Source organism: Sus scrofa, chromosome 14 (assembly GCF_054392235.1).
Source record: "Sus scrofa isolate SSC_HxYL_T2T_F1_AM1 chromosome 14, Sscrofa_HxYL_maternal_Yorkshire_Landrace_v2.0, whole genome shotgun sequence".
NCBI classification, from domain to species: domain Eukaryota; kingdom Metazoa; phylum Chordata; class Mammalia; order Artiodactyla; family Suidae; genus Sus; species Sus scrofa.
The window spans coordinates 128,320,245-128,344,534 of NC_139396.1; the positions used below are offsets into that span (position 1 = coordinate 128,320,245).

At 40.1% G+C, this 24,290-nt stretch overlaps 1 pseudogene; it reads left to right on the forward strand.

The window, feature by feature from the left end:
- The window catches only part of CYP2C290P (cytochrome P450 family 2 subfamily C member 290, pseudogene), a 66,948-nt pseudogene that overhangs the window by 33,950 nt on the left and 8,708 nt on the right, over positions 1-24,290 (forward strand).

The window sequence follows — 24,290 nt, forward strand, 5'->3', positions numbered from 1 at the left end:
TCTCCTTCAAATCTGAATGAGAGCCTTGCTGGGTAGAGTAATCTTGGTTGGAGGTTTTTTCCTTTCATCACGTTGAGTATATCATGCCACTCCATTCTGGCCTGCAGAGTTTCTGTTGAAAAATCTGCCGATAGCCTTATCGGGGTTCCCTTATATGTTATTTGTTTCTTCTCCCTAGCTGCTTTCAAGATTTTCTCCTTGTCTTTAATTTTGCTCAGTTTGATTAGTATGTGTCTCAGGGTGTTCCTCCTTGGGTTTAATTTGTATGGTACTAGTTGTGCTTCCTGGATTTGAGTGAGTGATTCCTTCCCCATGTTAGGGAAGTTTTTGGCTATTATCTCTTGGAATTTTTTTTTCTGTCTCCTTCTCTCTCTCTTTTCCTTCTGGCACCCCTATAATATGGATGTTGGTGCGTTTCACATTGACCCAGCGTTCTCTGAGACTCTCTTCATTTGTTTTCAATCTTTTTTCTCTTTTCTGTTCTGCATCCGTAATTTCCACTAATCTATCCTCCACCTCACTCACTTGTTCTTCTGCCTCCTGTATTCTGCTGTTAGCTGCTTCTAGTGAAATTTTTTATTTCAGTTATTGTATTTTGCATCTCTTCTTGTTTAAGTTTTATATCTCATATCTCTTTGCTCAGTGTTTCCTGTAAGTTATCCATCTTTGCCTCCAGTTTATTTCCAATGTCTTGCATCTTCTTCAGCATCAACAGTCTAAAGTCTTTTTCCTGGAGACTGAGAACCTCCTCATCGCTTAGCTGTTTTTCTGGGTTTTTTTTCTTTCTCCCTCATCTGAGATATAGTTCTCTGTCTTTTCATTTTGATAGGTTTTTGGTGTGGTGACCTTTTTACAGATAATAGAGTTGTAGCCTCTCGTACTTTTGGTGTCTGCCCCCCAAGTGGCTGAAGTTGGTATAGGGGCTTGCTGTAGGCTTCCTGATGGGAGGGGCTGATGCCTGCCCCCTGGTAGGAGGAGCAGATTGTAATCCCTCTGGTGGATGGGGCTTAGTCTGTGGATGGGATTAGAGGCAGCTGTGTGCCTGAGGGGTCTTTAGGTAGCCCGTTTACTGAGGGGCAGGGCTGTGATCCCACCTGGATTGTTGTTTGCCCTGGGGCTTCTCAGTGGCTGGCTGATGGGTGGGGCCAGATTTTCCCAAAATGGCCCCCTCCAGAGAAAGGCATGTCTGCTGAATATTCCCGAGAGCTTTGCTTTCAATGTCCATCCCTCACAACAAGGCACATTCACCCCTGTTTTCCCAGGATGTCCACCAAGAACTGCAGTCAGCTCTGACCCAGATACCTATGGAGACTTTGCTTTGCCCTAGGATCCAGTGCACGTGAAAGTCCATGTGCACCTTTTAAGAATGGGGTCTCCATTTCCCCCAGTCCCATGGAGCTCTTGCGCACAAGCCCCACTGGCCTTCAATGCCAGATGCTCTGGGGCTCTTTCTCCCCATGCCAGATCCCCACACATGAGAGTTTGATGTGTGGCTCAGAACTCTCACTCCTGTAGGTGAGTCTCTGTGAACTAGTTAGTTTCCAGTCTGTGGAGCTTCCCACCTGGGAGGTATGGGGTTGTTTATATCATGAAATCACCCCTCCTCCCTCTTGATGTGTCCTCCTCTTTTTCTTCTGGAGTAGGGTATCTTTTTTAAGGTTTCCGGTCCATTTTGGTGAATTGTGCTCAGTCTTTAGTTGTGAATTTTGTTGTTTTTAGGAGAGAAGTTGAGCTCAAGTCCTTCTATTCTGCCACCTTAATCCCGTCCTCGGTTGTACCTCAGTATAATTTTGATTTGCATTTCTCTAATAAAATACTTAGGAATCAACCTACCTAAATAGACAAAATCTTATAGTCCCCAAACTATAAGACATTTATAGAAGGAATCAAAGATGACACAAACAGATAGAAAGGCATAACATGGTCTTGCATTGGAAGATCAGTATTGTCAAAATGACTAAACTACCCAAGGCAATCTACAGATGTAGTGCAATCTCTATCAGATTATCAATGGCATTTGTCAGAGAACTAGAACAAAAAAATTAAAATTTGTATGGAGACACAAAAGACAAATAGCCACAGCAATCTTGAGAAAAAAAAAGGAGCTGGAGGAATCAGCTACTACTACCCTGAGAAATTAACCTATAAAGAGTTACAGTCATGCACAGAAGTTTAAAATTATGCATTATCTTTTCTTGTGTTATAATCATACTGAAATAACTGTAGCTTATTACAACTAGAATTGGCCTTTTTTAAAAAATTTTCCCACTGTACAGCAAAGGGGTCAGGTTATCCTTACATGTATACATTACAATTACATTTTTTCCCCCACCCTTTGTTCGGTTGCAACATGAGTATCTAGACATAGTTCTCAATGCTATTCAGCAGGATCTCCTTGTAAATCTATTCTAAGTTGTGTCTGATAAGCCCAAGCTCCCGATCCCTCCCACTCCCTCCCCCTCCCATCAGGCAACCACAAGTCTCTTCTCCAAGTCCATGATTTTCTTTTCTGAGGAGATGTTCATTTGTGCTGGATATTCGATTCCAGTTATAAGTGATATCATATGGTATTTGTCTTTGTCTTTCTGGCTCATTTCACTCAGGATGAGATTCTCTAGTTCCATCCATGTTGCTGCAAATGGCATTATGTCATTCTTTTTTATGGCTGAGTAGTATTCCATTGTGTATATATACCACGTCTTCCGAATCCAATCATCTGTCGATGGACATTTGGGTTGTTTTCATGTCCTGGCTATTGTGAATAGTGCTGCAATGAACATGCGGGTGCACGTGTCTCTTTTAAGTAGAGTTTTGTCCGGATAGATGCCCAAGAGTGGGATTGCGGGGTCATATGGCAGTTCTATGTATAGATTTCTAAGGGATCTCCAAACTGTTCTCCATAGTGGCTGTACCAGTTTACATTCCCACCAGCAGTGCAGGAGGGTTCCCTTTTCTCCACAGCCCCTCCAGTACTTGTTATTTGTGGATTTATTAATGAGGGCCATTCTGACTGGTGTGAGGTGGTATCTCATGGTAGTTTTGATTCGCATTTCTCTTGTACTCAGCGATGTTGAGCATTTTTTCATGTGTTTGTTGGCCATCTGTATATCTTCTTTGGAGAAATGTCTATTCAGGTCTTTGCCCATTTTTCCATTGATTGATTGGCTTTTATGCTGTTGGGTTGTATAAGTTGTTTATATATTCTAGAGATTAATCCCTTGTCAGGCGCATCATTTGAAACTATTTTCTCCCATTCTGTAAGTTGTCTTTTTGTTTTCTTTTGGGTTTCCTTTGCTGTGCAAAAGCTTTTCAGTTTGATGAGGTCCCATGGGTTTATTTTTGCTCTAGTGTCTATTGCTTTGGGAGACTGACCTGAGAAAATATTCATGATGTTGATGTCAGAGAGTGTTTTGCCTATGTTTTCTTCTAGGAGTTTGATGGTGTCCTGTCGTATATTTAAGTCTTTCAGCCATTTGGAGTTTATTTTTGTGCATGGTGTGAGGGTGTGTTCTAGTTTCATTGCTTTGCATGCAGCTGTCCAGGTTTCCCAGCAATGCTTGCTGAATAGACTTTCCTTTTCCCATTTGATGTTCTTGCCTCCCTTGTCAAAGATTAATTGACCATAGGTGTCAGGGTTTATTTCTGGGTTCTCTCTTCTGTTCCATTGGTCTGTCTGTCTGTTTTGGTACCAGTACCACACTGTTTTGATGACTGTGGCTTTGTCGTATTTCTTGAAGTCTGGGAGAGTGATGCCTCCTGCTTGGTTTTTGTTTCTCAGGATTGCTTTGGCGATTCTGGGTCTTTTGTGGTTCCATATAAATGTTTGGATTGTTTGTTCTAGTTCTGTGAAAAATGTCATGGGTCATTTGATAGGGATTGCATTGAATCTGTAGATTGCTTTGGGTAGTATGGCCATTTTTACAGTATTGATTTTCCCAATCCAGGAACATGGAATATCTTTCCATTTCTTTACATCTTCTTTGATTTCTTTGATTAAAGTTTTATAGTTCTTGGCATATAGGTCCATTACCTCCTTGGTCAGGTGTATTCCGAGGTATTTGATTTTGTGAGGTACAATTTTAAAAGGTATCGTATTTTTGTATTCCTTTTCTAATGTTTCATTGCTGGTATACAAAGAAATGCAACTGACTTCTGAATGTTAATCTTATATCCTGCTACTTTGCTGAATTTATTAATCAGTTCAAGGAGTTTTGGGGTTGAGTCCTTAGGGTTTTCTATGTATAGTATCATGTCCTCTGCATACAGTGACAGTTTGATCTCTTCTCTTCCTATATGGATGCCTTTTATTTCTTTTGTTTGTCTAATTGCTGTGGCTAGGACTTCCAAAACGATGTTGAAGAGCAGTGGTGAGAGTGGGCATCCCTGTCTTGTTCCCGATTTGAGTGAGAAGGCTTTCAGTTTTTCCCCATTGAGGATTATATTTGCTGTGGGTTTATCATAAATGGCTTTGATTATATTCAGGAATGTTCCCTCTATACCCACTTTGGCGAGGGTCTTGATCATGAATGGATGTTGGACTTTGTCAAATGCTTTTTCTGCATTTATTGAGATGATCATATGATTTTTGACTTTTTTTTTTGTTAATGTGGTGTATGATGCTGATTGATTTGCGTATGTTGAACCATCCTTGTGAACCTGGGATGAACCCAACCTGGTCATGGTGTATCATTTTTTTGGTATGTTGTTGGATTCGGTTGGCTAAGGTTTTGTTGAGAATTTTTGCATCTATATTCATCAATGATATTGGGTGATAGTTTTCTTTTTTGGTGGTATCTCTGCCTGGTTTTGGAATGAGGGTGATGGTGGCCTCATAGAATGTCTTTGGGAGTATTCCTTCTTCCTCAACCTTTTGAAAGAGTTTAAGGAGGATGGGCACCAATTCCTCTTTATATGTTTGATAGAATTCACCTGTGAAGCCATCTGGTCCTGGACTTTTATTTGTAGGGAGTGATTTTATGACCTCTTCAATTTCATTTCTAGTGATCAGTCTGTTCAGTTGGTCTGTTTCTGCTTGATTCAGTTTTGGCAGGCTGTAAGATTCTAGAAAATTGTCCATTTCTTCCAGATTGTCAAACTTGTTGCCATACAGTTGTTCATAGTATTCTCTTATGGTTTTTTGTATTTCTGCTGTATCCGTTGTGATTTCTCCTTTTTCATGTATAATTTTGGTGATTTGGGTTCTTTCCCTCCTCTTTTTAGTGAGTCTGGCCAGGGGTTTGTCAATTTTGTTCACCTTTTCAAAGAACCAGCTCTTGGTTTTATTAATTTTCTCTATTGTTTTTTGAGTCTCTATTTTACTGATTTCTTCTTTAGTCTTTATAATTTCCTTCCTTCTGCTGACTTTAGGACTTTTTTGTTCTTCTTTTTCTAATTCCTTTAGGTGAAGGGTAAAGTTGTCAATTTGGGATCTTTCTTTTTTTTTTTTTTTATAGCCTGTATTGCTATAAATTTCCCTCTGAGCACTGCTTTCGCAGCATCCCATAGATTTTGAGAGGTTGTGTCCTCATTATCATTTGTTTCCAGGTAGTCTTTAATTTCCTTTTTGATTTCCTCATTGACCCATTGTTTTTTTTTTTTTTTTTTTGTTGTTGTTGTTGCTATTTCTTGGGCTGCTCCTGCGGCATATGGAGATTCCTAGGCTAGGGGTTGAATCGGAGCTGTAGCCACTGGCCTACGCCAGAGCTGCAGCAACGCGGGATCCGAGCCGCGTCTGCAACCTACACCACAGCTCACGGCAACGCCGGATCCTTAACCCACTGAGCAAGGACAGGGACCGAACCCGCAACCTCATGGTTCCTAGTCGGATTTGTTAACCACTGCGCCACAACGGGAACTCCCCTTTGGTTTTTTAGTAGCATGTTGTTTAGTCTCCATGTAGTAGGTTTTTTCTCTTTCCTTTTCGCATGGTTGATTTCTAATTTATGGCATTGTGGTCAGAGAAGATACTTGAGATAATTTCTATGCTCCTAAATTTTTTGAGGTTCGCTTTGTTTCCCAATATGTGGTCGATTCTTGAGACTGTTCCATGAGCATTTGAGAAGAATGTGTATTCTGCTTTTTTTGGATGTAGTGTCCTGAAGATATCAATGAAGTCTAACTTTTCTATTGTTTCCTTTAGGATCTCTGTTGCTTTATTGGTTTTCTGTCTAGAGGATCTGTCCATTGATGTGAGGGGGGTATTAAGGTCTCCTACTATGATTGTATTCTCATCAATATCTCCCTTTATGTCTGTTAATATTTGTTGTATGTATCTGGGTGCTCCTATATTTGGGGCATATATGTTGATGATAGTAACATCATCTCTTTGGATGGATCCCTTAATCATTAAATAGTGTCCTTCTTTGTCTTTCTTTATGTCTTTTGTTTTAAAGTCTATTTTGTCTGATATGAGCGTTGCGACTCCTGCTTTTCTGTCATGTCTATTGGCGTGAAATATTTTTCCCCACCCTTTCACTTTCAATCTATATGTATCTTTTGTCCTAAGGTGAGTTTCTTGTAGGCAGCATATTGAAGGTTTTTGCCTTTTTATCCACTCAGCCACCCTGTGTCTTTTGATTGGGGCATTCAGTCCATTGACATTTAAGATGATAATTGATAGATGATTATTTATTGCCATTTGAACCTCGTGTTCCAGTTGATTCTATGGTTCTCCATTCTTCCTTTCTTTCTTTTTTTTTTTTTTTTTTGGTTGGATGGTCTCCTGTTATTATCTGCTTGAGTGTATTTTTTTTTCATTTTTTGCAAATGCAATATTTGGTTTTGGCTTGTGGTTGCCCTGTTTAAGTATGCTAACCCCTTCCCATAATTGTGTGTTTTAGCCTGATGGTCCTGTAAGTTCAAACACTTCATTACTATATTAAAATTAAGAAGAGAGACATACAAACAAACAAAAAGGGTTATTTACTTCCTAACATCCCTTGCCCACATTTTATGGTTTTGATGACTCTTTTGCATTTTTTATTTTTAATTTTATTTTGTTTGAAGCATGTTCATGATTAAATCTGTATGCTGGCTTATTTGAGTGACTGCTCTCTGATTGCGGTTTCCTCAGTCCTAGTTCTTCCTCTTCTTCTTCTTCTTTTTTTCTTCCCTTTCCTTCCTTTCTTTTTGGTTTAGAGAAGCCCTTTCAATATTTCCTTTAACCTGGGTTTTGTGTTGCTGTATTCTTTAAGTTTTTGTTTGTTGGGAAAAGTTTTTATTTCCCCTTCTATTTTAAATGATATTCTTGCTGGATAGAGTATTCTAGGTTGCATATTTGTTCCTTGTAGCACTTTAAATATCTCTTGCCATTCCCTCCTGGCCTGTAGTGTTTCTGTAGAGAAATCAGCTGATATTCTTATGGGGGTTCCCTTGTAGGTAACACTCTGTTTTTCTCTTGCTGCCTTTAGGATCCTCTCTTTATCACTAACTTTTGCCATTTTTATTATGATGTGTCTTGGTGTGGGTCTGTTTGGGTTCAGTTTGTTTGGGGCCCTCTGTGCTTCTTGTATCTTGAACCCAGTATCCTTTAGATTTGGGAAGTTTCCAGGGATAATTTCTTCAAATATATTTTCCATTCCCTTATCTTTTTCTACTCCTTCTGGAATTCCTGTTATGTGTAGATTGGCCCGCTTTATATTATCCCATAGGTCTCTTATATTGCTTTCCAGTTTTTTGATTCAGTTTTCTGTCTGTTGACCGGATTGAGTGATTTCCATTATTCTATCTTCCATATCACTGATTCGTTCTTCTGCATTATTCATTCTGGTTTTTACTGCCCCTAGTTCAGTTTGCATCTCTGCAAATGAATGTTCTAGTTTTTCTTGGCTCCTCCTTATATTTTCTAGTTCCTTTCAGAGGGTGTCTGCATTACTGTTCATATCTTCTCTTAATTCCTTCAGTATCTTCACTATTTCTCTTTTGAACTCCAGGTCTGTCTGACTGCAGAGATCTGTTTCATTGTTGACTGTTTGAGGTGAGTTCTCCTGTTGGTTTGACTGGGGGTGGTTTCTCAGCTTCTTCATCTTGCTTGTTGTTTTCTTTCTCCTGAGGGAGTTGTACTCTCTGTTATCGGGCAGTGTTTGCCTTGTCACTGCCGTGGAATATTTCCTGAGGGCTGGCGTTGTTGGTCAATCTTTTTTGAGGGAGTGTGGCTTTTCTGGAGTGTTGATGGGGCTAACAGTGTTTCTTTGAAGCAAAGGAGGGCTTCCTGAGGGCAGACAGGACTGGGAGGTCCACCCCACGATGGTAGCAGATTTCACTTGGTCATGCAGAGCTTGCTCTGGTGTTTTTAGGCTGTGGGGTTCTTGCAGGGGGTTGGCGGTGTTGGGCAGCTGTTCCTCAGGAGTGCAGCATTCCCTGGGGGCTGGAGAAGCTATCTGGGTCACTGAGAACCTAAGAGGCTCTTCCCTAGGGCAGCCCAACTTAGAAGGACGGCCTGAGAATGTAGGCGGATCTTTTCACAGTCTGGCCGAGCTTGTTGCAGCTTTTCTGGGCTGCAGGGGCTCTTCCAGGGGGCTGGTGTTGCTGAGCAGTTATTTCATGGGAGTGGGGCACCCCCTGGGGGCTTGGGCATGTAGCAGGGCCACTGGAAACCCAAGAGGCTCCTTCCCGGGGCAGCCCGACTCAGAAAGACCGTCTGAGATCTTTTCCTGACTCGGCCAGGCTTGTTGCAGCTTTTCTGGGCTGCAGGGGGTCCTGCCTGGAACTGGCAGTCCTATGCAGCTGGTCCACTAGGTCTCAGCACCCCCTGGGGCTTGGGCGGGTAGCAGGGCCATTGGAGACCTAAGAGGCTCCTCCCTGGGGCAGCCCAACTCAGAAAAACCATCCGAGAATTAGCCCGTTCTCTTCACAGCCTGGCTAAGCTTGTTCTAGCTTTTCTGGGCTGCAGGCCTTTTCTCGGGGGCTGGTGGTGTTTGGTGCCGCTCTGCGGAAGTGTAGCCCCTCCAAAGGGCAAGCAGGCCTGTGCAGGGACAGCCCCTGTGGTGGTAGGCTTCAGGCAATTGTTGAGGCCAGCCCTCCTGGATGGCAGGCAGCCCCAGGTCTGGTGAGAGCGTAGGGGGTGGGGGAGGGGATGCACTGGGAAGCACAGCTTTCAGCTAGCTAGTGGGCCTGTAAGCTTGCTGTGGTGTGGGGGGTATTCTATGGGGACCCACCCCTTCTCTCCCCTCCCCAGCACGGGCGCAGACCAGGCTCTTCTCCCAGCTTCCCTCTGATGCGGCCTCTGGAGCTGAGATCTCGGTGCCCAGCCCTCATCCAGGCATCCCCCGTCCCTTTCCTGGGGACCAACCTCTGGAGCCAAGGATTCAGTGCCCAGCCCCCACCCAGGCGTCTCAGTTTTTGGTGACTGTGCCCGTAGTTCAGATGGTTCGTTGGGTTCTTGATTGGGTTTTCCGTACTCCAACTTAATGCTACACTCTTCTCTGCATCTGGAGATTCCTCCGGTTTGTTTGATCTTTCCTCCGGTAGGTGACTTTCCAGGGTGCGGGAACCCTTTCTCCTCTGCAGTTCCCTTTCGGGAGCACCCGTCCTGCTTGGATTCACCTTCTCTCACTCTCCTCTTTTCTCCCGTTCTGCCCAGTAATGTCATGAACTTCTTGCCGTTATTGGAGTTTAGGTTCCTCTGCCAGCGATTGGTTGCTGTTCTGTGCGAGTCATTTATTCTGTAGATGTGCTTTTTTTGTTGTGTTTGTGGGAGAGGGCGAAGGTGTCTCCCTACTCCTCCTCCATCTTGTCCTCTCCGCCTCCAAAACTTTTTATTTTCTTCCTTGCTTTCTTTCTTTCTTCCTACCTCCATCCTGTTTGCTGCCACTTTCTTTCTTTCTTCTTGATAATGGCCATCCTAACCCATGTGAGGTGATACCTAAGTAATTTTTTTTGTCATGCCTGTGGCATGCAGAAATTCCAGGGCCAGGGATTGACCCTGAGGCACAGCAGTGAGAATGCCAGATTCTTAACTTTTAGGCCACCAGGGAACTCCAACTCTCATTGCTTTTGATTTGCATTTTCTAATGTGAAGTGTAAACCCAGACAGCTATATTTATTTTTCTTTTATGTAGTGCAAGTGCCTGATGTAATCTTTTATTGCCAAGGCAACAATTTCAAATAGCATCTCTTCCAAAAATGTCAATCTCAAATAAGTACATGCCAGCCACAGGACTAGATAAATAGCTCCCCCAACTGAGGCTCCTTTGTTCTTGGTTGATTTCACTTACTGATAGTTTGCATTGCTTGTTTTTTTTCTCTTCTAGTGCTTTAATTTCTTGCTTATATCTTTTAAATTCATCAGCAGTGTGCCCTCAGAACCCTGGGCCTTGACACTTTACCCCATTGAGAACAGAAACCCAGGCCCAATTGGGAGCCATCTCTCTCTGCTTAACAATCTTACAGTCTGTCCCCAGGTGTGTTGCCCATTTCCAGCTCTTATAAAAAATAATCATATATTTTTCAAAGTTTCTGGATGGTTATTGCTGAAGGGCTTCTTTCAGTCATTTTAAGAATCACAAAGTCTGGTCTAAGCATAGCAATGATTGTTGCTAGACTGAAACCAGCACAAAATATGATTAGTGATGTTGAGCTTTTTTTCTTATACCTGTTGGCCCTTTGGATTTCTTCTTCTACTTTAGAAAAAATGAACAAAGCTAAAGATATTTTTAAATTCATTAATGAGGAAGTCATTTGCGTCTATTTGTAATAAGGTGTTACTATCAATTCATAGGAGAAGAAGGGTAAAAATGTATATACTTATCTATAGGACTACTGACATGAATGTTCAAACAAAGAAAAACTAGCTGGGACAGTCATGTGAACATCTACTGGATAGAACAGACACCTTGCCATCCACAGATGACCACATTAAGAAGATGTGGTATCTATAAACAATGGAATACCACTCAGCCATGAAAAACAAGAAAGTAATGCCATTTGCATCGACATGGATGGAACTAGAGACTCTCATACGAAGTGAGGTAAGTCAAAGGGAAAAAGACAAATGCCATATGGTGTGACTTCTATCTGGAATCTATCATATGGCCCTTTCCTTTCCACAGAAGGGAAACTCATGTACTTGAAGAATAGATTTGTGGTTGACAGGGGAGAGGGGAAGGGAGTGGGATTTGGACTGGGAGTCTGGGTTAACAGATGCAAAGTATTGCTTTGGAATGGATGGGCAATGAGATCCTGCTGTATAGCACTGGTAACTATTATATAGTCACTTATGATGGAGCGTGATGGAGGATAATGTGAGAAAAAGAATGTGTATACATATATACATGTGTGACTGGGTCCCTTTGCTGTACAGTAGAACATTGACAGGACACGGTAAACCAACTATAATAGAAAAAATAAAAATCATTATAAAAAAAGAATAGGGAGCTTCTACTCTCTGTTTAGAGACAAGAATTATTTTGCATTGCTCTCCATTGTTGATAATTGATAAATTCTTTCATATAGCCCCAGGAAAATCACAGTCAGCTAAAGGACAAGGGTGAACTATAGATGCAGTTTTCGGCAGGACCCACCCATTTTCCCTACATTGTGGCTGGAATTATACCTGCATATCCAGGCTGAAATAACCCATCACCTTTCTTGAAAGTAGGTAATCTACACTCAGGATTTTCCCCTCAGCTTTACTGAGCTATAATGGATATATAGCATTGTGTAGATTTAAGATGTAAAATGTGTTGATTTGATATACTTAATATTGCAATGTGATTGCCACAATAGCATTGTCTAACACTCCCTTCAGGTCATATAATGAACATTTCTTTGGAGAACATTTACAATAGATTCCCTTAGCACCTTTCGGGTATATGATTAACAGTAATGTTAACTTTAAAGAGAACTCTGCATTAGCCCCTTAGACCTTTTTCACTTCTAACTGAAAATTTGTATTGTTTGACCAATACCTCTCCATTTCCCATATTCCTTAGCCCCTGGTCACCACACTTCTACTCTCTGTTTCTAGGAGATTGGCTTTTTTTTTCAAGGGGGGATGGCTTGCCTGCAGCATGTGGAAGTACCCAGGCCAGGGAATCAAACCCACACCACAGCAGCGACCCAAGCTGCAGCATTGATAATGCTGGATCCTTAACCCACTAAGCCACATGGGAACTCCAGGTTTGGCTTTTTTAGATTCCACATGTAAGTGAGATTACACACTTTATCTTTTTCCCTTTGGCATATTTCACTTAGCATAATATGCTCAAGATCCATCCATGTTGTTATAAATGTAAGGATTTCCTTCTTTGTCATGGCTGAATAATATTCCATTGTGTGCAGTATATCTCTTTAACATTTGAATAATATGGGTTTGAACTGTGGGATCACTTAGATGTGAATTTTTAAAAATACATATGTTCTGCAGTAGTGTATGACTTCTGGTTGATTGAAATTGTGGTTTTGGAGGACTGACTCTAAAGTTGTGCAGGACGTTGGTGCCCTTAACCCCCATATTTTCAAGGGTCGACTATATGTAAAATGTCATATGTATGTGTCATCTATTCATGAATGGAAGTAATCAGTAAGTGGAATAGAAAACAGTTTTATTTGAGCCAAACTGAGGGCTATTAGCTGGGGGAGACAGATTTAAGAAGCATTTGAACTGTGTTTGGCCAGGTACGAAATGGGGGAGGGTTTGTAAAAACAAAACCCACAAAACCGTGTAAGTTGTTTGTCAAGAATTAGAACAGAAGATGGCATGAAGTAAGAATATTTGTTAAGGAAGGATTGGTTTTGAGTCTGAAATGATTGCATAGTTGTAAGGGTCCACCTTGAGCCCATAGTTGCAGGCAGTAGCTGCTAGTAGATATTGTGTTGAGAAGGCCCAGTGGTCTGATAAACCTGAGTCTGATAAACTTTAGAAAATTCAAGTTCTTAGTAATGCGGTAATGTGTTTAAACCATCTCCACAAAGGCCATCAGCCCCATTTTGAAATCATAAAACCCAGTTACTCCATTTCAATTCAACTTTTAAAAAAATTTTATTACAGTTGATTGACAGGTTTCTGTCAATTCCTGCTATACAGCAAAGTGACCTGGTTATACTTTTATATACATTCTTGTTTTCACATTGTCCTCCATCATGTTCCATCACAAGTGCTTAGATAGAGTTCCATGTGCTGTACAGCAGGACCTCGTTGCTTATTCATTCCAAATGCAATAGTTTGCACCTACTCACCCCAAACTCCCAGTCCCTCCCACTCATTTTAATTTTAAAATACATTCTCTTCCTTAGTGATTAAGCAGGGGTACAATGCTTGTTTAAGGCCACAAAGCAGGCTGCTCTAGACAGGATAACACTTCTTGACAAGATTATCCTTTTGCCAGTGAGTATTCTTGACTCCCTTCTCAAGTATTGATTGATAGTTCATATGCAAGTTTATTTCTGGGCTCTCAATTCTGTTTCTTGGTCTCTATGTCTACTTCTATGCCAATACACTGCTGTTTTGCTTTTTTAGCTCTGGAATTTTATTTGAAACCAGAAAGTTTAATGCATTCAGCTTTTTTCTTCATGTTCAGGACTTCTTTGGGTATCTGGGGCCTTTTGTGGTTCCATATGTATTTTAGGATTGTTTTCATATTTCTATTTTTAAAAGCTATTAGAATTTTGAACGAAATGATATTGACTCTATAGATAGCTTTTAGTAATAAGGACCTATTAAGCGTACTAATCCTGGTCTGTAAGGACTGTATATCTTTCCATTTGTTTGTGTCTTTTTAATTTCATTAAGATCTTATGAGAGAGAAATGTTCAGAGCTTTTACATCTTTGGTTAAATTTATTCCTAAGTATTGTTTTTGTTGCTTTTTAAAATGGGATTTTTTTTTCATGGAGTTTCGTAATATAGAAACACAGATAATTTTTGTATGTGTATTTTTTTTTTCTTTTTTCTTTTTAGGGTCGTACTCATGGCATATGGAAGTTCCCAGGCTAGGAGTCAAATTGGAGCTGCAGCTGCCAGCTTATTCCATGGCCACAGCAATGCCAGATCTGAGCCTCATCTGTGACCTACACCACAGCTTGCAGCAGTGCGTGATTCTTAACTCCCTGAGCAGAGGCAGCAACTGAACCCGTGTCCTTATGGATACTAGTCAGGTTGGTCACCTCTGGGCCACAATGGGAACTCCTGTTGGGTGATTTTACATCATGTAACTTTGTTGTTTTCATTGATTAGTTTTAAATTTGGGGGGCATGTTTAGGGTCTTTTATGTGTAAGATCATTGCATCTGCAAACAGATTTTTTTGAAATCTTTTCCTTTGGATACCTTTTACTTTCCTTGTGGACTTCTTCTGGCTAGGACTTATAATACTGTGTTGAATAGGAGTGGTAAGAATGGGCACTCTTCCAGAATTGAGGTTTTCCAGCTTGGGGGAGATGGTGATACGTGTAAAGGGAAATTGCTGTTCTTATCAACTTTATCATTTTTTTTTCAGCTTTGAGCTTTCCTATATTACAATGACTTCTTAAAGGATTCTGGAAATCTCATAGAGAAATTTTAGTCCAAATATCATTGCTAAACCAGTGCTTCTATGGGAGAATGAGGGCTGGGACGGCCTATCCACCATCTCTCTAAGGTGACGTTGCCACTGTGTGGTTGATTTAAGTAATCCTTAATGACATCTATAGATGTGAATATTGGGTCTCAATATAATAATTGGATCTCAATATGTTTCATTGATGATTTGATAACACGAGTTTTATTTCATAGGCCTCCTAGAAAAAAGGACAGGTTTTCCTCTAATGTAATTTCTTTGCAGGAAATATGAAAAACTTGATTTAAAGGATGCAAAAATTCAAATGTATTAAACCATAGTATTCTCTTGATGGTTATGCCTAATGGTACCCAGAAGTTCACATAAGGCAGCTTTGCCCAATAAATCAAATAAATGTATTTCTGTGGTTATTGGAAATGATGGACATTTGCTTCTTAAGAAAGGAAATATTTTAAATATTTTATTTTTTTAAGAAGGTAAATATTTTTAAACATTGAAATGAAAAAATAAAAGAACCATGTTCATCAATTTACCTTTTTTGTTTCACTTACCTGGAGTTTACATTTGAAATAAAAATTTTACATCATTTTTACTTTAGACAAAAATCCAGTTTATGGTAATTGTTGTGTTACTAGTCTTACTTCTCAAACAGCATGGATACTTCCCTTTATTCTTTCCAAATACATGAATTCATGTACCATCTCTCTCTCCTTCGTTTTTCCTCTGCTGATTCTACAAGAGTCTTGATTTTGAGGTCTCTAAATAGTCTCTTTATTTATGTATCAGTGCTTAATTTTCTACAGCTTTGAAGACAGATGCTATTCAGCACTTACAATTTTAGTTATTAAACGATATGAAAATGGCATTTGAAAATGCGTTCTATCTCCTCAAAAGAGAAAATCATGGACTTGGAGAAGAGACTTGTGGTTGCCTGATGGGAGGGGGAGGGAGTGGGAGGGATCGGGAGCTTGGGCTTATCAGACACAACCTAGAATAGATTTACAAGGAGATCCCGCTGAATAGCATTGAGAACTATGTCTAGATACTCATGTTGCAACAGAAGAAATGGTGGGGGAAAAACTGTAATTGTAATGTATACATGTAAGGATAACCTGACCCCCTTGCTGTACAGTGGGAAAATAAAATTTAAAAAAAAAAAAAAGAAATAATGACAGGCAAAGTAAAAAAAAAAAAAAAAAAAAAAAAGAAAATGCGTTCTTCTTTATATTTTCAAATTAACAGTAACCTTGTGTGAAAAGAGTACAAGTAGAGGCAGTGGTTATGAATTGAATATTTTTCTAAAAAACATGGTATACCTAGCTAGGTTAAAAGGGTCTTTTCAGATGAAGATAAAAACAGCGTATTGATGTTGTGCATGTGGAATATTTGTTTTGAAGGGAATTTGTAGGAAAGAAATTGAACTTTTTTCTAACATCATCATTACTTGTTATCTCAAAGACAGTGTGTTTCATGTGTATGTTTTAATGGTGTGTTTCAATTGTTTCTGATTCTTCAGCTTCACCCTGTGATCCCACTTTTATCCTGAGCTGTGCTCCCTGCAATGTGATCAGTTCCATTATTTACCAGAACTGCTTTGATTATAAAGATCAGACTTTTCTAAACCTAATGGAAAAAGTGAAGGAAAACCTCAGGATTCTGAACTCTCCATGGAGGCAGGGGAGGCCAAGATCCTTGCTTCTCAAAGAGCCATTTATGCTCTTTTCTCCACGAAGTCCAAATCTCTCTATGCACCAAGCTGTGAAGTGAGTGTGTGATCACCATCCTGCCCAGAGCTCAGCACCATGGAGAACACATTTGGCTGAGCCCTCTAATGATAGACAGGAAAATACATGCCCAGAGTACAGCACTGCATTTCTGTCCTATTGTCCCTGGTCCAGTGGTTTTTCCACTAAATTCCAAAGCCCAGTTTCCATAAAGTACTCTGGCAACTTCCCCAAAACATGACCACAGCAATAGAAGGAATTCTTGGTCCTTCTGTAAAGGCTTCCATTACCCACACGTCTTGTCACCAATCACCATTTAATGCCTTCTTCAGCACATTCCTTGGTAGAAACATCTGCATTTAGGAAGGAAGAGACTGTCTCCTTCTAGAGGGAGAGTGCTGCCAGGGCGCCCTGACTAAATCAGGAGAGTTTGAGGCTTCGGTTGGCATCCTAACTGATGAGGTAATTGCGTTGAGGATGAGAGAATAAATTTTTTTGGGGGGGGATGGTGGAGCTATAAACAAACATCTCAATTGTACCCTGGACTAAGCTGACATGTTTTGCACTCTGCCTAAAGGATGATGGTGTGATCTTAGAGATGTCACTTCATTGCTCTGGTGTATGGCTACTTAATACATGAAAATTTGAGTTGTGTTTCATGGTATCTTTCAGACCCTCTCAGTTGTAAAATACTGATTTTATTCTGGAAGGTACTAAACATCAGTGACCAGCTCTGTGCTCTACGTCAATTTGCCTGAACTCCTTTAAAGTCTACTGTCATCTACAAATGGGAATTATTGTATTTCATGCCATCCCATGTTTCATGACTGTAGGGAAAAATTGCTGTAAAAATAAGAAAAGATTTATATATAAATGCTCTCATACTATAAACATCGAGAATAGGAAATGATAATTATCTTTGATCCCTGGTCCTCATTTTCTCCCTTAAATATGTCCATCAGCATAGAAAATTGTGTATTGTGAAATAAATATTCCCCTCACTACAAAGACCATGTTATATTGATACTTTAACAGAGTTATTCACCAGGCTGAGCATATAGTGCTTAAGTCTTCCTGAAGTGTTCTTTATTTAATAGACTCTTGTTTTCTCTTCCAGGTCTGCAACATATTCCCTGTTCTCCTTGATTATTTCCCAGGAAGTTACAACACATTCCTTAAAACTTTTGCTCAAATGAGAAGTTACACTTTGGAGAAAACCAGAGAACACCAAGCATCCCTGGACATTAACAACCCTCAGGACTTGATTGATTTTTTCCTGATCAAGATGGAGCAGGTACCATGTTAATGACAGCTCAGTTATTTGATTTTGTGCATTTTATGGTTCATTGCATAGTTTTGTATTTATCAGGGATGTTTCACTGGGCTAGCTTGTGATGCTGACAAGCATCTTAAGTATGCATGAATGCGTACTGTTGTGTGCATGGATCTACAGGAAGCATTATGAAAGTGATAATATTTAATGATTAAATCAGTTGAAGATATTGCTTCTACTCTTTAGATACTCATAATCTACTTAAGGAGAGGCAGAATGACAATTAGAAATCAGTTAGAAAATTCAAAATTATGGCTGTAGTATGAAGATGGGCATGGTCATTGCACACACTGTAAGAGACACAGAGGAGTTTCCCCTGGGCTCATCAGGTTACAAGCCCAGCTAGAATCCATGAGGATAGAGGTACAACCTCTGGCCTTTCTCAGTGGGTGACGGATCCAGTGTTGCCCTGAGCCATGGTGTATGTTGCAGATGGTGTTTGGATCCACTGTGGCTGTGGCTGTGGGGTAGGCTTTCAGCTTCAGCTCTGATTCAACCATAGCCTGAGGACTTCCATATGCCACAGGTGTGTCCCTAAAAAGCAAACAAAAAAAAAAAAAGAAAAAAAAGTGAGGTGGCAAGAGAGAGAATGCAAAAGAATGGCTTAATATGTCTAGGCTTCCTGCATGGCCAGTGGTTGGAAATAAATATTAATATATTTGCATTGAAAGACAAGGGAGGGCATTTCAGATGGATGAATTCTGTATGTATAACACTGTATACATGGGCATATGATGGAGAAGAGGAGGTGGATTGAAGAGAGGAGCCTTAATTGAGTGTAAAGTGAATTGGCATAGATAGGGAGTTGAAGATACATGTCTGAGAGCATGGATTCTGCACCATTTGCTGAAAAGACTGTTCTTCACACATGAGTCATCTTGGCACCATTTGTCAAAAATCAATAGGTTAAAAATTTGAGGGTTTATTCCTGTAACCTGACACCTATTCCAGGAATCTAAACGTCAGTACTTATACCAAACATTCCTGAGAAAGAAAAACCAAGCAGCAGGCTCCCCCAGACCTCAGGCAATATTACAAAGCCACAATAATCAAGATAGTATGGTCCTGGTACCAAAACAGACATACAGACCAATGGGATAGAATGGAGAACTCAGAAATAAACCCAGACATATACAATCAATTGATCTTCAACAAAGGAGGCAAGAATATAAAATGGGAAGAAGAGAGTTTCTGCAGCAAGTGGTTCTGGGAAAACTGGACAGCTGCATGTAAATCAGTGAAACTGGAACACACCCTCACACCATGCACAAAAATAAACTCAAAATATCTTAAAAGCTTAAACCTAAGATAAGATACCATTGAACTCCTAGAAGAGAACTTAGGCAAAATATTCTCTGACATCAACCATACAAGTGTTTTCTTAGGTCAGACTCCCAAGGTAACAGAAGGAATGGCAAAAATAAACTAATGGGGCCTAATCAAACAGACAACTTTTGCGTAGCAAACGAAACCAAAAAAAAAAAAAAAAAAAAAAGAGACAACCTATGGAATGGGAGAAAATAGTTTCAAATGATACAACTGACAAGGGGTTAATCTCTAAAATATATACACAACTTATACAACTCAACAGCAAAAAACCCAACATCCCAATTGAAAAGTGGTCAAGAGACCTCAATAGACATTTCTCCAAAGAAGATATACAGAAGGCCAACAGGCACATGAAAAAATGCTCAACATCCCTGATTTTTAGAGAATAGGAAATCAAACCTGCTATGAGGTACCACCTCACACCAGTCAGAATGGCCGTCATGAATAAGTCCACAAATAATAAATGCTGGAGAGGGTGTGGGGAAAAGGGAACCCTCTGGCACTATTGGTGGGAATGTGAATTGGTACAACCACTATGGAAAACAGCATGGAAATACCTCAGGAAACTAAGTATAGAACTCTTGTATGATCCAGCAGTCCCACTTTTGGGCATATATCCTAAAACTTTCCTTGACAAAGACACATGCACCTACATGTTTACTGCAGCACTATTCACAATAGCCAAGACATGGAAACAACCTAAATGTCCATCAACAGATGAAGGGATTATGAAGATGTTGTACACACACACACACACACACACACACACACACACACACACTGGAATACTGCTCAGCCATAAAGAAGAACACAATAATGCCATTTGCAGCAACATGGATGGAACTAGAGACTCCCATACTAAGTGAAGTAAGTCATAAAGAGAAAACAAATACCATATGATATCACTTATCTCTGGAATCTAATATATGGCACAAATGAATCTATCCACAAAGAAGAAAATCATGGACTTGGAGAAGAGACTTGTGGTTGTCAAGGGGGAGGGGGAGGGAGTGGGAAGGACTGGGAATCTGAGGTTAATAGATGCAAACTGTTGCATTTGGAGTAGATAAGCAATGAGATCCTGCTGTATAGCACAGGGAACTATACCTTGTCACTTGTGATGAAACATGGTGGAGGATCGTGTGAGAAAAAGAATGTATATAATATGTGGGACTGGGACATGTGGCTGTACAGTAGAAATTGACAGAATCTTGTAAACCAACTATAATGGAAAAAATTAGAATCATTAAAGAATGTCAATAGTTATATCAATAGCATATCTTTTAGTATTAATTACTATCTTTGTAGTTTGTTTTTTTGAGTTTTAAATTTTTATTTATTTTCTTAAATTTCCCCAATACATTATTTTTTTCCTACTGTACAGCATGGTGACTCGGTTACACATATATGTATACAATGTTTTTTCTCATATTATCATGCTGCATCCTAAGTGACCAGACATAGTACCCCATGGTACACAGCAGGATCTCATCTAGTTTACTTGGAAATTGAGAAGTGTGAGTCCTCTAATTTTGTTGTTATTTTTCAAGATTGTTTTGTCTAGTCTGAGTTTCTTGAATTTCCAGATGACTTATAGGTAAACTTGATAATTTATACGAAAGAATCAGTACTGATTTTGATAGAGATTGTGGAAATCTGGATCAATTTATGGAGTAATGGCATTTAAAAATTGAGGTGAAGGTGTTCCCTCTGTGGTTTGGTAGGTTAGGAGCCCAGCATAGTGTCCGTGAAGATGTGAGTTCAATCCCTGGCCTTGCTCAGGGGGGTAAGTATTTGGCATTACTGCAGGCTGTGGCATTGGTCATAGATGTAGCTCTGATTCGGTTTTCCTGTGGCTGTGGTATAGGCCACAGCTGCAGCTCCAATGTGACTCCTAACCCGGGAACTAACATATGCTGCAGGTGCAGCCACAAACAAAAAACAATAAAACAAAACAAAACTGAGTTGAAATTCACATACCCATATAGTTAACCATTTTAAAGTGTGTACTTGTAGTGGTATTTAGTGCATTCACAATGTTGTGTGACAACTAGTTCATTTATTTCAAAACTTTCCTATCACTTTGCAGCAATATCCTGTATCCATCAAATGCTCATTCCTCTTTCACTCCACTCCCTCTTATGTTAACCTTTAACCTGCTCTATGTCTCTACGGATTTGCTTGTTATGGTATTATCATATAAAGGAACTCTAGCACTGCCCCTCTTGTTTCGGGGCTTCTCTCACCTAGTGTCATGTTTTGGAGGCTTATCTAAGTTGTAGTTGGTATCAGTACTCTGTTTTTCTCTTTTATGGCTGAATAGTGTTCAATTTTATGTTCATACCATAATTTAGTGTGCCTTCTCTGTATTGGTGTACATTTGTGCTGTTTTTTCCTTTGGGCCGTATGAATGATGTTGCTACCAACATCATTCTTTTGGGTCATTTCCTTTGGGTCATATGAGAGATGTTGTTACAAACTTGCATGCAAGTTTCCTCATGGGTATGTTTTCATTTATGTTGGGTATATTCCTGGGAGTGGAATTGGTGAGATTATGGTCATTTTATACCTAACATTTTGAGATACAGCCAGACTTTTCTACAGAGACTGCAGCATCTATAATCCCACCAGCCATCTAAAGATTTCCTATTTTTCCACATAATTCCCCATAGTTACTTTCTAATTTCTTGTCATTAGTTAATGTGAAGAGGTATCTCCTTGTAGCTTAATTTGCATTTCCTGTATGAACACTGATAGTGACCATATTTTCATGTGCTGTTACTCATTTTTATTTCTTCTTTGGCAATTTCTCTTTGGCTCCTTTTATAAGACTTTTCTCATTCTGCACTTGTTCATACACTTTTCTGATACTCTTTAGTTCTTATCCATGGTTTTCTTCTGCTCCCTGAGCATATTTAAGACATGTATCTCCAAGTTTTTATCTAGTCATTCCAGTGTCTGGGCTTCCTCAGGGATGATTTGTGTCAGCTTATTTTTTAGCTATTCATGGTCCCTGTTTACCTGCTTTTTTCCCATGCTTTGTAATTTTTCCAAATCAAATCACTCCTAGGAGAAGCACAATCACCAATCAGAATATACACTGGAAATCTTGACGGTCACTATTGCTGACTTGTTTGCAGCTGGGACAGAGACAGTGAGCACCACTCTGAGACATGGGCTCCTCCTGCTGCTCAAGCACCCAGATGTCACAGGTATGATGAGCACCATGGTGGGAAGGGTGGCTTCAGAGGAGATGTTGGAAAGAGACTGTGAGTGCATTTGACCTTGTGTCTCTTAGAGAACTGCTTAAATCTCCATTGTATTTTTTTTCAAATTTATGCAAGGACAATAGTGGGACATCTTTACATGATGTGGAAGGAGGACTGGGAGGAGTGAAGACACTGTGGGCAGTAGCAGAATCAACAAAAGAGCATCAGGACTTCATGGGAGGTTATTTGTAGCAGGCACAGGGGCATGAACTGGCCAGAGACTGCATGTTGGTTTTATTATGGAAAGGCCATTTTGATGCTCCCCATTCTGAAAACTCAGTGTTATAAAACCATGGTAGGGAAAATGGAAACGCTCCTTATGGAAACATTAGTGAAAATCCTGGAAATTTAGTGAGGCTGCCTGAGATAATTTTCACAGTATTGTAAGTGCTTTAAAAAGTTAGAATCACAAGGAATTGGCCTGAGATGTGTGTATCCAGGAATTTTATTCATTGAGAAGTTTGTTTCCAGAATCATGGTTATTGCCAGAATAAGAATTGTGGAGTGGAGGGGGTCCATAATTTTAGTTTTACAAAGGGCTATTTGGTAGAAATTAACCTTTAAAGAGTTCCAGTTATACATAGCATTTTAGACATAGACATTATCTTGCTTTGTGTTAGGATCCCACTGGAATGACTATAGCCTCTTGAAACCAGAATTAGCCTTTTAAAGATGGAGAAGAGGTCAGGAAGCAGCCAACCCATCTTCAACAAATTTTTGAAAGACAGAGAGTATACTGAGAGGTGATAATGATATTAGCAGAGAGGATGAAGTTATAGCCTAAACGTTAGAAGAGGCAGTTGTATAATGAAACGTCATTTGTGTCTTTACACTCCCATAAGATTCAGTATCTGAAAGTACTGGTTTTCAGTGAGTGGAGAGGGAGAAACAACAGGCTGATAAAGGTAGGTCACCCTGCCATGTCCTTCTGACAACTCCTTTTATTGGGTAACTGTGTTTGCACAAGAGAATGAGAGGTGCTTACTGTCTAGAGAAATGAACCTAAGAGGCCCATATGGGCAGAGACTGGGGGCAAGAGTGAGGTGTACAGCTGAGAGGAAAGGTTAGATAGGAATTCATTTTTTGAATTCAGAAGCTTTTAGTTCCTTTCTCCATCCTGAAATTCAGTACCATAAATAAACTCCAGAAAGTGGAAATACTCTGGAGAAGAGACCTCCAGAAGTTGCCATGTAGACAGAAAACTCTCTCAACATGTCTAGCAGAGCGAATCAAATGAAAACATCCACCCTAAGACACAGGTTCATGACTTTTCAGAACACCAGAGAAAATCACGATAGCTTTCGGAGATATGTATTGGTCATGTATAAAGGATTAAGTTTGAAAAACAGCACTGGGTATCTCAAGAGAAACTGTCAAATTCTGTATTATTAAAAAGAGGGTCTTTTCAGACCTGTATGTGTGGCAAAAATTTTCTCCCACTCTTCCCTTTCTCATCCATATGCCTGAAGTCATATCAGAGAAAGCCATGGGCTCCAGGAATTTGGAAAACTCGTGAAGGGTGGAATAAAAGAGTCAAAACTGTGGAGTTCCCATCGTGGCTCAGCAGAAACAAATCTGGCTAGTATCCATGAGGATGCAGGTTCTAACCTTGGCCTTGCTCAGTGGGTTAAGGATCTGGCATTGCCATGAGGTGTGGTGTAGGTGGCAGAGTGCAGCTCAGCTGCAGCATTGCTGTGGCTGTGGTGTAGGCCAGCGGCTACAGCTCCGATTCAGCCCTAGCCTGGGAACCTCCATATGCCACAGGTGCAGCCCTAAAAAAAAGATTTTTTTAAAAGAGAAAAAAGTCAAACCTGTTGTTAGAAATTGGGCCTGGAAAATATCCATTTCAAAACAGTTAGGTATATGTGGAATTCCGTGGTGGCCTAGCAGTTAAGGATCTGGTGTTGTCCCTGCTGTTGTGCAGGTTCAGTCCCAAAAATTTCTGCATGCCATTGGGGCAGCCAAAAAACCAAACAAGCCAATCAAAACAAAACAAAACAAAACCCTGCAATGTTTCAGTGGCTAAAGCAGGTGTAAAGGAATAAACCAAGAAGAGAAGAGAGGTGATCGATTATCTGCGGTTTCCTAATAGTAGGGAAATTATGATTAGGCATTTGAAATGTCTATGTCAATATTTGGGAAT